Raw genomic sequence first — 17,820 nt, 5'->3', positions numbered from 1 at the left:
TTTTTCATCTTCTCCCAATCAATGATCTTGGCTTTGCCCTATCTTTCTCGTGAACGTCGTAACTGTTCCCACCACGCAGATGCTCTGCCCTTGAGTTTGATGGCGATCAGTTTCACTTTCACACTATCGGGGACTTCCTTATATTCAAAAATATGCTCCACTTCATTAATCCAATCCACGAATCCCTCGGCCTGTAACGTACCAGAAAACTCAAGGAGATCGACCCAAAAACCGAGGTCTCCATGACGCTCCTCCCGACCACGGTGCTCCCGGAATCCTGCGCCCCGGAATCCTGCGCGATTGTGATATGGGTTTTCGAAAGTGGAATTGGTATCGTGATCAGAGGCCTCACGATCCTCGAAATCCTGCGCCGCCAGGCGCTGGGTTAATTTTGCAACTTGCCTCTGCAAATCCGCAATCATCACATCCTGAACGCTGCGATCACGGCGTTAGGCTTCCTCATTCGGAACCTGCTCACAACGACCACGACCTCCAGCCATTGAAACTGGTGAAATTTCCCAAGAAGATGTTGAAGCTCTGACACCAACTGACGCCAGACAGAATAGTGATTATCCTGTAGGCTAGCTCTGACAGACGATTCACAAGAGAAAATTCGCCCAAAAACCAGAGAAAAAAAAGTCTCTAGGGTTTAATAAAATATTATAAAATCAAACAATGCAAAAAACAGTCCACAAGCCGGACTGTTATAGCCAAAAATCGTCTTTATTCGAATTTTGCCAAAAATAGCAAAATCCCGAAAATCACTCTAAATTGAAATTCGAAATAAAATAAGCAATCTCCAAAAAATCCGGCCTAAATCGAATTTAAATTGACTTCCTAATTAACAATCGAAATATTACCATAAATAGTAAAAAATAACTAAATCTAGTGATCCAGAGGGGAAAACGGCAGAATTTGAGGTTGAAAAAAAGGTCACATGGAGCGTAGCTCATGTGGATAGCGTGCGCATCGAAAAGAGCTTTCCGGATTGGGGTCTTATGCGCGATTCTGACACCTGTAGCCAAAGTTATGGCCAAAAGATTGAAACATACTCAAAACGACCCCAATGAGGAACATGTCACAATCAATTCCCGCCTTTGCGCTGATCTGCCAACTCATGGTATCTCAGCGCCATCAACGTGCAATCTGACAGCTCAACATCATCTGTCTCGGATCCCCCTACATCAAAAATCTAGGTGTTACAGAAGCTGAATATGTGGCAAAAACCATGGTTGCACAAGAATGCATGTGATTAAGGAGCTTCATGAAAGATATGTTTTGCAAAGTTGAATATGTTGTACAAATCAAATGTGATAATGAAGGTGTTATCAAACTTGCTTCCAATCCTATCTTTCATGCCCCAAAAAAGTATATAAAAAACCACTATTACTACATTCTAGAGAAGGTGTTGATTCAAGAAATTGAGTTACAAGGGGTCTCTACAAACAACCAAGTGGAAGACATGTTCACAAAAGCTTTAGGAAAGTTGAAAGTTGAAGTTTGAAGAGTTTAGAGTTTCACTCGGTGTTGTTAATTGTAAGCATAAGGGGGAGTGTTAAAACTTTAGTGCATCTTAAATAAGTTATGTTCTTTAGTATTTTTTTTTAATTTTTTAGTCAAATAAATCATATCATCCATGTGTGGTTAAGATTTAGAAATCTTAACATAAAAGTTTAGAATTTATTTTGATACAGTGGCAATTATTTAGGAGCTATTTGTTAGTATTACTAGCCTATAAAAATGTCAAGATGGGTTGTAATTAGGAGTGTAGAAATAATAAAAAACAACAACACATCCAAAAATATTCTAATTGTTTGATTCCATTTTGCTACAATATTCTCTTTATTCTTTGTTTTGTTACAAACTGAGTAAGGGATGTTACACTCTTCTCCTACTTTTTCCTCGTTAGCGTTGAAACTAGCTTAATATTGATCATCGTTTGTTACCTGATAATTCTCCAAAAGAGTTATCATTTGAGTTCCTCATATCTAGGTTTAGCTTGATATATAGCATTGTTAAAAGCATATTAGGATCATCTTGTATATATTTTTATGCATTTTGCATTATGAGAGATAAGTGAGGAATTTGGGCAAAAGTTGGTATTTATTGCTGAAAAATATTGCGATGATGTTGTAACGTTGCTTGATGTTGTAGGGGATGCTAAGTGACGTGCAACAACCGATGAGTCACCAGACAGTTATGAGAACATTCTGGAATGGGACAACTGCCGAGGACAGCTGTCAAAATAGCTGAAAATATCTAAATTGTGGAAGAATACTATTGGTTGTTGGCTGAATTTCTTAGCCTATAAATTGTACATCTATCTTCATCATTTCATCATTCAATTATTCATCTCCAAAAAATCTTTCCATCTATTTCATTTTTCGACTCTCCATCTATTTCATTTTCCGATCAGGCATGGTTGCCTAAACCCCTCGCTAGGGAGCGCTGAAGCAGCAAAGGAGCTTGCTGAGTAGCATCAGCAGTCAAGAGGATCACCTTCCTTCTACTATTGCTCTTCATTTGAGATAGGGAAGTAGCAAATAGTCTTGGAAGTTTGTTAATTTGTGAATGATATATTGGTTATGAACTTAATGGTTTGTGGATGTTTTTATTATTTTATGCTTTGACTCTATGATTATGAGCTGCTAAACTTCCAAGATAATTTTAGAAATATTATTATCTTTATGTATGGATTGTTGATGGTATTTAGAAATAGAGATCATTGATGACTCATATTACCCTTATTCAGCATTGGTTTTTGATTAAAAGCAATCTTGCATGCTGAGAATCATGCTGCCAATTGTCTAGCTTAATTAATTGTTTAATTACTTGAGTTAATGATAATTAATTCTTGTTGATTAATTGTGGATCTTTGTTGGATACATAAAAGTAGAGTTTATTGCATAATAATAGTACAAGTAGTCAACTATTGTCCTAAGCGATTTGATACTTGACTTTTTGCTTTTCTGTTGCTGTAGCACTGCCTGGTATTCCCATTTTGATTTCTCTACTTAGATGTTTATTCCTTTTTCACTCATCTCAACATATATCTCTTGCTTATTCAAAACAACTCTTATGTGAACATGTTTTCTCTTTGTTGGATTCGACACTCAACACATTGATTTTTGTCCACCTTATTACATGAATAACATATGCTTGCGTATAATATCATAGCAATATTGGTAGCATTATTGTCCCCAATCTTCTTTCCCTCGTTTCACCTCATTTATGTGTCCTAACTTTTATCTTTTCTCCCCTTGTTTCCTTTCATTTTTCCTTGTCTTTTTATTGTCATCCTCTCATTTCTATTGACATTGTCGTTGATTGACGGTCCTTTTCATTGCTTTTTCTCTTCACTATCTCTGTTGCATTTTTTTTTCTATCGGTCATGAATTTGAGGTCAGTTTTATCATATAATGATTTCATCATCGTAGATCTACAAATATCCTATCATCTCCTTTAACGTTGAGGCATTTCGATCTACGTCGTTTGTCATTGGATAGAGCTATCTTCGGGATATATCATTTCTATCGTTAAGAGGGTCGTCTTCACCATTGGATTCTTTCAACGGTCACTGTGAACACTACGAACCTTGAGTTCTTCCCTTCGTCGGAATGTTATCGATTCGATCATCGAAGATGTTGTGCATGTAAGGCCATAAACAAGGCTCAATCGGGCTGCTGTAATACACGATGGTGGCTGAGAGGGTGGTTGGATGGTGGATGGTCAAGGAAAAGGCTAAGGGGTTCATGGGGATGTTGTAGGATACACTATTGGGCCCGAGGGGCATGGGGTTGGGGATAAGGTCCGATGGTGAATTGTGGGTGCATTGTAGAGGTCACTAATGGAGTCTAAAAGGGTGTTGGTTGATGGTGGGCTTAGGGTTTCAATTATAAACCCTAAACTCTTTGGTGTCCAAACCCTAGAGGATTCTAATAATGTAGGACACTCCATCCAACAAAAATCTAATATAAGGATATTCGTTTATTAATAAAACAATAGTATTTGAAATCATCTGATAAAAAAATCCATTCAGTTTACAAATATGATAAACATATGTACATTCGTATATACAATGTCCACTTCAAATATTTATTTGATATTTTAAAACCTTTACGATACTATTAATAAAAAAAATTCGTAATAATATTCAATAACATTATCAAAAATTGGATTTTATGAAAAAAATCAATTGAATATCTTAAACTTAAAAAAACTCTTTCAATATCAATTAAAATAATAATTAATCAAGAAAAATCTTATTTGATTGGTCATATTCAAATTTTGAAATTCGAAGTTTTATAACAAACGAGTAGTTTTATAAAATCAAATCAAATAAATGAAGCTATGAGATATAAAGCAATACTCTTATCACATTCATGTTTGGTAAAGGAATTGTTGTTATTTTTTAAGGTATCGAGTTCGAGCATTAATAATGTCAGGGGTATGAACGTTCAATGTCTAATGGTTGAGAATTGGTTTTGAACAGATATTATATTGTATTTAACACAGATTAATAAAAAAATTTATTTGTGTAGATGCAATCACTATTTTTATCCCGGTAACTATGAAAATTAGAAACACGTATACTAATTAAGTAGATCCTTATATATTGCAATTCATCCTTGAAATATTTTAATGCCGAAAGCATATGAAAATTACAAAAATCTCATATTCTAGGCCAACCTACGTTTCCAGCAAAATTTAAACAAATTACGTAAAAAAATTGTTTATACAATAATCACAAGAATCTTAATAATTTAACAATAAATATTTATATTTTTACATATACAGTATTCGAACTCATAACCTAAAACGATAATAACAAATCCCATATACTATACCTATATCTCTAGAGGTCGGACTAATTGGCCCATAAGGTCTCGGGTTCTTTTGGTACATGTTGGATCTTGCATTGAAGATATATATTTAAACCTTCCTGACTTGAAATATGATTTAATAATTAAAATTTATTTTATATATTTAAATTCAGTTATAGATAAGAATATATAATTATATATTTGATATTATATAAAATTCATGTTTATGAGTCAGCCCAAGCAGACCTTAGACATAAAACTTTTTACAAAATTCTTAATATATGATCTGATTTAATTTATAAGTACGCTTATTTGTTCATTTTCGTCTGGGGTTTATTTAGTATATATATTAATATTATATTTTATCTTTTTATTTATTTTAAATAGATGTTAGTATTTTAATTAGGATTTATGATATTATTTTAAATATTATTTTATTTTATCTTTGTTTTAGGTATTTTTGTTTAAATAGTTTTAAGTGTTTTAATTAGGATAAAAGATGTTATTTTAGAATTATCTTTAGCTTGTTTTTAGGAATTTGAAGGCTATAAATATCCTCTCAGGATAAGCCTAGACACAACTCGCATCTGAGAATAAAATCTACTTTTTCTCCCTAACTTTCTCTCTATTTTTCGTACACTTCTTTATTTTCTTTTTAAATTTCGTTTTCAACAATTATGCTAAGTATGACTTTGGTCATACTTAGCTAATTTTCTTTTAAGCTGAAGGCTAAAGCGAATGCTCAATCCCAAATGTGAGAATTGAAACTGAGATCAGAACCAGTTATTGTTAAGACAACATAATTCGAGTCGACAATGAAGAATTATCCTTGTAAGCCGACGTGAACTTTGAAGTAAAGATTTTTTTCGAAGATCTGAGGAATTTGAGATAAAGCTGAAGTCTTAAGCTACTTTCACTATAAGTTTCTCTTTATCTCAATCTCTTTAGATTATTTATTCAATTATTTTCTTTTATTTTAAAAACAACTTTTAAAAACCCTTTTTATATTTTCTACTATTATTTATTATTTTATTATATTTTCTTTTATTTATTATTATTTTATTTATTTATTTATTTATTTATTTATTTATTTTCTCACTTCTTTTTTATTTTATTTTGTGTTATTTTTATTCTCTTTCACCATTTTTATATTTTATTATTTTTTTCTAAAATTTATATTTTTCTTCATTTATTTTATTTTTTAAACATTTTTTATATAACATTTTTTTAAATTTAATATTTCCTTCTTTGATTTATTTTTTAATTTAATTTTTATTTGATAATTCTTTTATTTTATAATCTAATGTTTTCAACTTTTTAGAGGTAACTTTAATCAATCAAAGGTAAATAATTTGAATCGAGTCTCTAAATTTTAATTTTAATTTTAATTTACGTAATTAAGACAACCGACAAATTAAATGGTACCGAAAGGGTAGTTCAAGGGTGCTAATCCTTCCTTGACTGTAACTGACTCTCGAATCCGACATATTTCTGGTAAAAAAACAGATCAGGTAAGATGATATTCGATAAACCAAATATTTTACGAAAAATAAATGATCGGTGGCGACTCTAACGTTCTTATTTAAGTCAAAGCTCAATTTCGGGCCCACCCGAAAGACGGCTGCGACAACTTGGCGACTTCGCTGAGGACATGTAAGTGAGTCAGGCCATAATTAATTTCCGGTTATCTTTTTAAGTGAAAATAACAAGTTTAAGTTTTAATTTATTTATTCGATTCTTATTATTTATCTTTGATTATTTTTTCAAATAAATAGTTGTACTGACTTTGTTTTTAAATAATTTCAGATTTTTAAAATTTTCATCTCTGGCTTTATACCCGAGCTCCAAACCCTTCTTAAGTGGAGGTAAAAGTGTAATTTTTGTGGGAATTTATTCTCCGTATAAGCCTAGAAAGTAACATTCGGGATTCATATACCTTATGTTTTCGTGTGAATTTATTCTCCGTATGGACATAAGGGAATGTATCCTCTCGAGTTTAACTTGGTCCACATAAGCTTGTAATGAGCTTAGAACTGAGGGTCTAGCAAGCCCAAAGGGGCACCAGCAAGGAAAACTCGGGTACCTTCTTTAGAACTTAAATCGGGAGACTACAGGGAATTAGAGCCCTCCTCGAAACCCCATTTCAAAACCTAGGTTGTCTTGAATTATTTCCTGTTTTACCTTTTGTTCAAAGCATGCGAATTAGAAAGATATATGGTTAGAACTTGTCTAAAATTAACATGAGGGATAGAGATCATGTCCGGGTAGGAATAATAAACATGTGGGGTAGATATCATGTAGGGTAGAACTTTTATTTTCATTATTATTTTATTTATTATCTTTATCTCACTAACTTTTTTTTCTCTCTTTTCATTTTTGTCTTCTTTTACTTTGTTTTTATTATTATTTACATCGTTCAAAAGATATGTTGATCCACAAAAACGTGTTTGTTAAACATAAATAATTTACATTAATGGATAAAGGGGTTGTAATACAAGAGGTGAAAAACGCAGAGGTCCGACTATGGTCAGAAAAGACTCAGAAGGAAAGGGAGACAATCTACAGGGCAACCATGTGTCACATTCAATCAAGAAGACGTTGTGCCCACAATCAAAGAATATACCACTCTACAACATTGTGAAGGAATCAGAATGGACCAGGCTTACACCAAGTCATCAAAGTTAACTTTTAAAAAATGAGTTGACAAAGGTTGCAGGGGCAGATGAGAAAAAGGTTACTACCATAGAGATGTCCCTTCAAAGACAACGAAAACAGGATGGCAAAACAATAGCTGAAATTGGAGGCCGTTGTTGACAAATTCAAGAAACAAGCAAATGAACTTCAGATAGTTCCTATCGATGGAGGGCTCTAATGGTGTTTCCGTTAGGGAGTAGACTCAGTAGAGAGTGAAAGCCAGAGATGATCTCATTAGAGACTTCTTGGAACAAGTACAAAAAGTAACTCAATACTTGCACGGTTTAGCAAGGGAAGTGGGAGTGGTCCGACAAGGCATTCAACCAGGGACAGAGGAAGGAAAAAGACTTATCAACCTATTAGAAGTTGTTCAGGGTTTAGAGGATTTAGTCAGAACGTACCTTTAAGATATTTTTGTCTCCTAATAAATAAAACACTTTTTTCTCAATAAAGATTATTTATAATAACATACGCGTTTCTGGATCAATACCTCTAAATTCTCATGCATCATGCATTATTTTCATACCTTTCATTTCATTTTTTTTTCATTTTTCATGTTTTTACATTCACATTAACTAACAGAAAATGTCTCATGAGAAGAGGGAACAAACACCGGGTAAACCTCTATTCTTGTTCAAGAATTCAATGGGGTGTGTTCTAGGTCAGCATGATGAATCCGGGAAGAAGGAAATGGCCATTTACTACCTAAGCAAGAAGTTCACTGATTGTGAGGTCAGATATCCTCCCATCGAAAAGCCCATGGCAGATACTGTTATCCGAATTTTACATCGAGTACGTGAGTCAAAAAGCTATAAAGGGAAGTGTCATATCATATTTCTTGGCAAGCAGAACTGCTGAAAATTACGAGCCACTAAACTTTAACTTCCCAGATGAAGATTAGCATGGCCCCTGCATAAGGATGACACGTACAAATCGAGAAATGGTCCAAATTTTTTCTCCACTAGATTAGGGAGTATTCCTTTTCCTTCTCTTTGTTTTTAAATTCGACATACGTTTTGGGACAAAATGGATTAAGTGAGGGGGAAAGATAAGCATGTCGTCAAATTTTTCCTTGACTTGTTTGAAATTGAGTTATTATGATATTGATGTATTGGGATTGTTGGTTGCCAGTCTTGAACTTCACTTTATACTCTTGCTTCCTTTTGGATTGTGATCATGTTTTGATCGAATTTAATTTGCATGATTGGTGATTAGTATAGCTGGTGAATTTTTTGTTGAGTATTGATATTTCATGCTTTTTTCGATAGAGATGAACTTGACTCAGTGCATATAAACTTTTCTTGTTAGATTTGAGCCTAACAAGCATACAATTTATTTCTTGCTCATTATTTGACTTGAGTGTGCCAGACTAATTAGGATATTCTAGAACTTGTAATCACAATGCATATTGAGACAACATGTTGAACGTAATGTTTTAATGTGATAGGGGCACCTAGGATAAACCTACTTTTCCCAAAATGCCTACCTGTTTACATATCCACTAGTGAATCACATTTGAGTCTATTTCCCTTTCTTTGTTTTATACTTCATAATTAAACCCAAAGCCTTTCGTTTTTATTTTTCCCTCTTTTCACACCCTTACTGAGACTTGAGATCTTGTATCACTCTTGTTCCATGAAAAAATTGTTATTTCAACAAAACTATATAACAAACAAATTGTACATTATTTCAAACATCAAAAAAATTGAAAAAAAGGAACAAATTCGAACATCAAAAAAAAAGGGGTGGAAGAATTGATTGTTTCTATTGTGTAACCCCCTCATAACGATACGGGTAACCCGATCTGATCCGGGGTGTCACATTAGGGCCACCGGAGCGACCCGCCAAAAAAAATCTCGGAAAAATTAAAACTTTAATCAAAATATGTAACTTATAAAATGATTTATCAGTATTCAGAAATAAAATAGATTTTCAGACTCGTATCTAAAAAATACAAATGCATGCCCCCTAATCACAAGTATCATACTCTGCAAGCATCGCCGGAAGAACTCCCTTACTGATGTCGATAGATGAACTGTTATGATTCTTTTAACCTGAAAAGGTGAGTAACAGAGTGAGCTTTGGAAAGCACAGGAATACAGAACTACCAGGTGATGCTGAAGAACATGTAAATAACATATAAGCATATATTTCCTTATTGGTTCATACATCTATAGATTTTTAGGCTGAGCGGAGATTCTAATGATATTTCATGTAGTAATAGAAAATAAGCATTCAATTCAAGGAAATATTTCGAATGACTAAGTTCAGGAGATCAAAATAGTTTATCTAGTGTGTTCCTGCAAAACCAGTGAAAAGATAGAGATCGTTTATTTTAAAATAGTATCAATTCAAAACATATTTTTATTCAAAAACCAAAGTAATCCCTTCAACCGCATAACCATAATGTGTAGGTTCCCCATAACCATACACCCCGTACAACCAGTAAGGCCTTGAGCACAAAGCGAGGAACCTGCAAATATACTTCCTCCAACATTACCCCCCAAATAAAACATTTTCCGTCAGTAAACAGAGATTTCAGAAAACAAAACATAATTCATATCAGATATCATAACAGAATCCATTTCAAAAATCAGAACATAATTCAGACCAGGTATAAGAACAGAATCCAGGCCAGGTATCATAACAGAATTCAAATCTAAAATCAGATAAAACATTCATGGGATTAGGGAACACACTAGAGTTTCCAGATATTATTCTGAGATATTGAATAATCTTATCAGGCAGAGAAACACGGATCTTCAGTATACCGATAGAATGTCATAATTTAGAATCACTATTGGAAGAGTTTATTAACTGAAGGAATCATCAGTTATTCATAATGTGATTTGAGCTGATAAGGAAGAAACAAAGATTTAGGACATTTACACTCTATGTTGATCGATCAGATTATGAAACAACTCAAGTTGAACAAGTCTTAGAACTGATGTATGTCGACTGATCAATTCATTGCCCTTCCAGGGTATTCACTCTTTAATACAAAAAATTCTTGTCCATAGATCATCTTCAAAATCATCACTGAATAAATCTTAAGGAGTCTACCAGATATTCCAATGGTCTCTATTTCGTTTCCTCATTGCAACAACATCAAGAATTGTTGACGTACTTAATTCCTTGTTCATAACCCTTAGAGACAGTACATCATGCAAGTTCATTAGTGTTCCCATACTCATCCAAATCACTTACTAAACCCTCAGTCATTAAGGTTACTTAGTTCATTTAGTAGTCAATTCTATTCCGGCTACTTCAGAGCCTTCCCGAGTAATTCAGACGCTTCTGAGTTTCGGAAACATGTTGTACTTCTGTTCATTTCACTTTGGTCATATAATAAAGTTATTTTGGTATTTGTGGTTGATTTATCTCACCAATATCCACTTCTTAATATCGAATGAGCTCAGCTGTGGAGCTGAGCTGAGTACTTCCAGAATTATCATCGATTGAAACTTGAGGTGACGAACGAGTATTCAAGTGGTATATATGCCATACAGGTATTGACATAGCATTAGGGTTGATCGACTCACTTAAGTTATGTTCTATAACTTTTAAGGGTAGTATAACACCTATGTTTATTTGGATTCCTTAATTAATCCAAGACATTTACTTATTCTAGGTCATAAGGGTATTTTGGTTGGTGCCCAGTGTTATTCCAGTTATTTGAAAGTTAGAGGATATACAATCATTCCTGGGCTTGGTGTTATTCTGGGGTCATTTCTATTCCAGGGGTAATTTGGTCATTTTACATATCTAAGGTATTTTAATCTTTTCCTTCCGTCTAATCTTTTCCTTCCGTCTAATCTTTTCCTTCCGTCCGATCTTATTATTTAATTCAAATTTATCATCTATTCCAGTCTTTTCAAATAATCCTGACAAAAGAGTACCATCGATAAATTATTCTTCGGGTATTTACTCATAACTCGGAGATTTACGGATTATCAAGAATTTTCTGTATAAACGTGTGAACTTAACGATGAAAATAGTAATTCATCGATTTATGCATGACTTTTTGAGTACTTTTCCATTCAAGGTCAATTCGGCTACTTTTTCCTCTCAAGAGTAGTTTCGTAATTTTTTAGCCATATAATTTCGGTATTAAAACTCTTAACAAAGATAAATATAATTTAGAGATCCTAAGGTTAATTGTCTTTCTGAATAATCTCTGAACTTGAGATTATTCCTTCTCAAACTTCTAATTTCTTGTACAAGTCATCAGAATTTTATTCAGTTACCGAATTTTTACCGTATTTGGATCGAGTGTAGGAATGAATTAACTACTCATATAAGACCAAAAATTTCATTATTCATGCATTTATCAATATTAACATGTTCCATAAAGCATAAAGATGTAGTAATGTATTACCTCGATTTCTGTGCCATACTAATCGACCATTTAAACTCCATTCAAACACCCTCATTCTTGAAATCAAAGTTCAATAATTTCTCAAATACATAACAACAGAAATTTCATAAAAATGGAGCTTAATTGCGAAAAACGTATCGAATCAGTTCGTAAATTAGTGAAAAACAACTTACCGGGTTCGAATTTTGCACAACAGACTTCGAAATCGGGCTCAGGACGTTGAAAAACAAAAAATATGACTTTTCGAAAATTTAACTTTTTGGTCAAAGTCAACGGTCAGCGGGTCGATTCGATCAAAGTCAACGAGTTGACCGAGTGAGTTGACTCAGCCGAGTTAACACAGCGCGGGTTGACTCAGTCGGGTCAAGCAGGTCGGGCAGGCCCATTCCAAGCAATCCACCAGGGAGTGGACTTTCCTCACTCTCAGTAGTGGCGTGTGGGGGCGCGTGCAGGGCTGTAGAGGGTTGAAAAAATTCCACAAAATTTTTAAAATTATTTTACGGGATTTTGAGACACTTACCTAGCTCGTTTCACAATTTTAAACAGTAGAGCGCTTGATTTTAAAACGTCAGAAAGTTTAGCTTCCCCACCCCCTCACGTGCCGGCGACGGCGGAGACAAGAAGAACACCGGTGGACTCGAAACGATGCAAGGAACACGATGGTGTGGGTTCAAAAACGGAGCAACGATCGACGACGAATCGACAATTTTCACAGCGGTGGAGTTTAAAAACTTTGAAACTTTTAGTTGAAATTTACAGCGAACGACGACGATTCTCGATGAGAAGTTTAAGGAGTTTTGTTCACCGGTCAACAACAAACACGATGGTGGTTTCAGATCAACGAACGATGGCCGGACGGTGGAGAAATCAAAGCTCAAAGGAGTTCACGGGAAGGAGGAAATGGGGAAGCATTCTGGGAAAAAAGATGGGGTAGGGGGTTTATAATTCTCACTTAAAGAAAAATAGGTAAATTATGAGTTTGGTCCCCAAATTCCTACACTTTTCTAAAGTTGACTACCAGTTTCAAAAACTTATAATTTACCCCTAAATTAGGGTGTTACAATTCTCCCCTCCTTAAAAGAATTTCGTCCTCGAAATTCATTCATTTCACATAATTGCATAAATGAAACTTTCATCAGTTCTTTCATATCTTCATGTAGCTTTTACAAAAATATTGTTCCTCTATATATCTTTAACCAGTTGAGTATACATTTTTTTTCAGAACTCTCCCTCATTCCAATAAAATTATCAAAACAAATTCATCCTTGTGGAATCAATTCAGCCCTGGTTACGAGAATAGGCTCATAGAGCGATAACATATCCCAATTTCATTTCTGGAGTTGGATCAAAATTTCTCAGATAAGTAACTCTCACATGGCTCGTGAGGTACTTTACAGAGTTTAGATATACGTTACTGGTATTCCTTTATGCAAATGTAGAGCCTTAATGGATAAAAACTTAGGTTTGCTCAATACAGATAGGGACTCAACCTTGGAGTTCCGACTCAGAGAAGTACAATTGTAGTCAAGGGGCATGTACTGATCAGACATCTTTTGACATTCGACCGACCAGTCTATTTTAAAAAATTAACTCAACCTAGGCTCTAATACCACTAAATGTAAACCCCTCATACCGATGCAGGTAACCCGATCCGATTTAGGGTGCACATTAGAGCCATCAGAGCGACCCATCGAAAAAAAATCTTGGAAAAATTAAAACTTTTATCAAAAAATTAACTTATAAAATGATTTAATAGTATTCAGAAATAAAATAGATTTTTAGACTCGTATCTAAAACAAAATACAATTACATGCCCCCTAATCACAAGTATCATACTCTGCAAGCATCGCCGGAAGAACTGTCTTCTGATGTCGATAGATGCACTGGTGCGATTCTTTTTACCTGAAAAGGTGAGTAACAGAGTGAGCTTTGGAAATCTCAGTAATACAGAACTACCAGATGATGCTGAAGAACATGTAGATAACATATAAGCATATATTTCCTTATTAGTTCATACATATATATATTTTTAGGCTGTGCGGAGATTTTACTGATATTTCAGGTAGTAACAGACAAAGAGCGTTCAATTTAGGGAAATATTTCAAATGAATGAGTTCAGGTGATCAGAATAGTTTATGTAGTGTGTTCCAACAAAACTAGTAAAATGATACAGACCGTTTATTTTAAAACAGTAGCAGTTTAAAACATATTTTTATTCAAAAACCATATTAATCCCTCCAACTGCACAACCATAATGTGTAGGTTCCCAATAACCATACACCCCGCACAACCAGTAAGGCCCTGAGCACAAAACCGAGGAGTCTGTATGTATACTTCTTCTTACAATGCACCCCAAATAAAATATTTTAAAAACCATAGTAATCCCTCCAACCGCACAACCATAATATGTAGGTTCCCCATAACCATACACCCCGCACAACCAGTAAGGCCCTGCGCACAAAGCCGAGGAACCTATAAATATACTTCCTCTAACATTAAACCCCAAATAAAACATTTTTTGTTAATAAACGAAGATATCAGAAAATAAACATATTTCAGATTAGATATCAGAACAGAATCAATGTCAAAAATCATAACAGACTTAAGGTCAGGTATCATAACAGAATTCAAATCGAAAATCAGATAAAACATTCATGTGATTAGGGAACACACTAGAGTTTCCAGATATTATTCAGAGATATTGGATAATCTTATCAGCCAGAGAAATACAGATCTTCAGTATACCGATAGAATGTCAGAATTTAGAATCACTATTGGAAGAGTTTATTAACTGACAGAATCATCAGTTATTCATAATGTGATTTGAGCTGATAAGGAAGAAACAAAGATTCAGGACATTTACACTCTATGTTGATCGATCGGATTATCAAACAACTCGAGCTGACAACTCCTATAACTGATGTCTGTCGACTGGTCAATTCATTTCCCTTCCAGGGTATTCACTCTTTAAAACCAAAAATTATTTTCTATAGATCATCTTCAGAATCATCGCTGAATAAATCTTAAGGAGTCTACCTGATATTCCAATGGTTTCTATTTCGTTTCCTTATTGAAACAACATCAGGAATTATCGACGTACTTAATTCCTAGTTCATAACCTATAGAGATAGTGTATCATTTAAGTTCATTAGTGTTCCCATACTCATCCAAATCATTTACTTAACCCTCAGTCATTACGGTTACTTAGTTCATTTAGTAGTCAAGTCTATTACGGTTACTTCAGAGTCTTCCCGAGTAATTCAGACGCTTCTGAGTTTCGGATACATGTTGTAATTTTGTTCAGTTCACTTTGGTCATATAATAAAGTCATTTTGGTATTCGTGGTTGATTTATCTCACGAATATCCACTTCTTAATATCGAATGTGCTCTAGCGTTGAGCTGAGTACTTCTAGAATTATCATCGATTGAAACTTGAGGTTTTGACATTCAGGTATTGACATAGAATTAGGGTTGATCGACTCACTTAAGCTATGTTCCATAACTTTTAAGGGTAGTATAACACCTATGTTTATTTAGATTCCTTAATTAATCCAAGACATTTACTTACTCAATGTTATAAGGGTATTTTAGTCATTTTGGTGCCCAATGTTATTCCAGTTATTTCAAAGTTGGAGGATATCCAATCATTCTTTGGCTTAGTGTTATTTTTGGGTCATTTCTATTCCAGGGGTAATTTGGTCATTTTACAGATCTATGGGATTTCAATCATTTCCTTCCATTCGATCTTATTATTTAATTCAAACTTATCATCTATTCCAGTCTTTTCAAACAATCCTGACAAAAGAGCACCCTCGATAAATTATTCTTTAGGTATTTACTCATAACTCGGAGATTTACAGATTATCTGGAATTTTCTGTATAAACGTGTGAACTTAACGATAAAAATAGTAATTCATCGATTTAGGCATGACTTCTTGAGTACTTTTTCATTCAAGGTTAATTCGGGTACTTTTTCCTCTCAAGGGTAATTTTGTAATTTCTTAGCCATATAATTTCGGTATTAAAACTCTTAACAAAGATAAATATAATTTAGAGATCCTAAGGCTAATTTCCTTTCTGAATAATCTCTGAACTTGAAATTATTCATTATCAAACTTTTAATTTCTTGTACAAGCCATCAGAATTTTATTCAGTTTCCGACTTTTTACCGCTTTCGGATCAAGTGTAGAAATTAATTAACTACTAAGATAAGACCAAACATTTTCTTATTCATGCATTTATCAATATCAACATGTTCCATAAAGCATAAAGAGGTTGTAATGTATTACATCGATTTTTGTGTCGTATTGATCGACTATTTAAACTCCATTTGAACACCCTAAATCTTGAAATCAATGTCCAAGAATTTCTCAGATACATGACAACATAAATTTCATCAAAAACAGAGCTTAATTGCGAAAAATGAATCGAATCGGTTGGTAAATCAGTGAAAATAGCTTACAAAGTTTGAATGTGTTGAAACGAACTTCGGAATCGGACTCAAGACGTCGAAAAACATAAAATATGAGTTTTCGAAAATTTTGACTTTTTGGTCAAAGTCAACGGGATGACTCGGACAAAGTCAACGAGTTAACCCAGTGAGTTGACTCAGTACGAGTTGACTCAGTCGGGTCAAGTAGGTCGAGCAGGCCCATTCCAAGCATTCCATCACACAGTGGACTTTTCTCACTCTCAAGGGTGGCGCATGGGGGCGCGTGAAAGGCTGTAGAGGGTCAGAAAAATTCCACAAAAAATTCTAAAATTATTTTAAGGGATTTTGAGACACTTACCATGCTAGGTTTACAATTTTGAATGATGTAAAGCTCGATTTTAAAACGTCAGAAATTTTAACTTCCTGACCCCCTCACGCGTTGGTGACGGCGGAGACAAGAAAGACACCAGTGGACTCTAAACGATGCAAGGAACACGATGGTGCGGGAGGTGTCGAAAACGGAACAACGATTGACGATGAATTGATGATTTTCACGGAGATGGAGTTTAAAAACTTCGAAACTTTGAGTTGAATTTACGGCGAACGACGACGATTCAAGACGAGAAGTTTGAGGGGTTTTGTTCACCGGTCGACAACGAACACGATGGTGGTTTCAGATCAACGATCAGTGGTTGGACGGTAGAGAAATCAGAGCTCAAAAGAGTTGACGAGGGAGAGGAAATAGGGAATCATTCTAGGAAAATAGACGGGGTAGGGGGTTTATAATTCTCACTTAAAGAAAATGGGTAAATTATGAGTTTGGTCCCTAAATTCCTATAATTTTCTAAAATTGACTACCAGTTTCAAAAACTTATAATTTACCCCTAAATTGGGGTGTTACAAATTGTCTTTCATTTATTCTTTTTCCTTGTTTCATTGCGCTTCATATCAATTAGTGGATTGTTCTTAATTATTTCGATCTCTTGTTTCAGTATTTTAAACTGTTCTTTCTGGCCTTTTCCCAACCCTAACCTAAGCCCCGTTACACCTTGTTTAAATACCCCTTGATTATTGCATTATGTTCATTTTTGTAGTGGAGACTAATTGGATTCCAAGCCTATGGTAATGTTTTAGTTAGTTTTGGTTTGAGAGATTTCATTCACCCCAAACACTTTGAGCTAGTATGTCTCAATCTTTGTGAGGTATTGAGTCATGTTTCACTGAAATTGACAATTAATTGGGATGTCTTGCTTACTTTAAATTTTCTTAGTTGTGTCTTTGCTTGATTGTAACTTGAATTCGGCAAATGTCATGGACTTAGTTCGATTTGAAGTTTGAGGAATAAATTGAAATTGAAGATGACAACTTATGATTTTGATATGTTAATTGAGGAATAATTGAGGACAAGCATTGAATAAGTGAGGGGAATTTGATAAATGCTTAATTTAGTTAATAATTTTCTTTTAAATTACTACTTAATCATTGGTTTTTT

The 17,820-nt window shown here is 34.2% G+C and overlaps 1 non-coding gene across 1 annotated transcript; it reads left to right on the top strand.

The window, feature by feature from the left end:
* The first annotated feature begins 8,370 nt into the window (after nt 1-8,370).
* On the top strand, nt 8,371-8,472 carry LOC120138602. Its single transcript, XR_005517552.1, has one exon. It is a non-coding gene; the product is annotated as a U6 spliceosomal RNA (small nuclear RNA).
* The last annotated feature ends 9,348 nt before the right edge of the window (nt 8,473-17,820 follow it).

Source organism: Hibiscus syriacus, unplaced genomic scaffold (assembly GCF_006381635.1).
Source record: "Hibiscus syriacus cultivar Baekdansim isolate YM2019G1 unplaced genomic scaffold, ASM638163v2 tig00110694_pilon, whole genome shotgun sequence".
NCBI classification, from domain to species: Eukaryota; Viridiplantae; Streptophyta; class Magnoliopsida; order Malvales; family Malvaceae; genus Hibiscus; species Hibiscus syriacus.
This window is presented reverse-complemented; position numbering and strand designations above follow the sequence as displayed.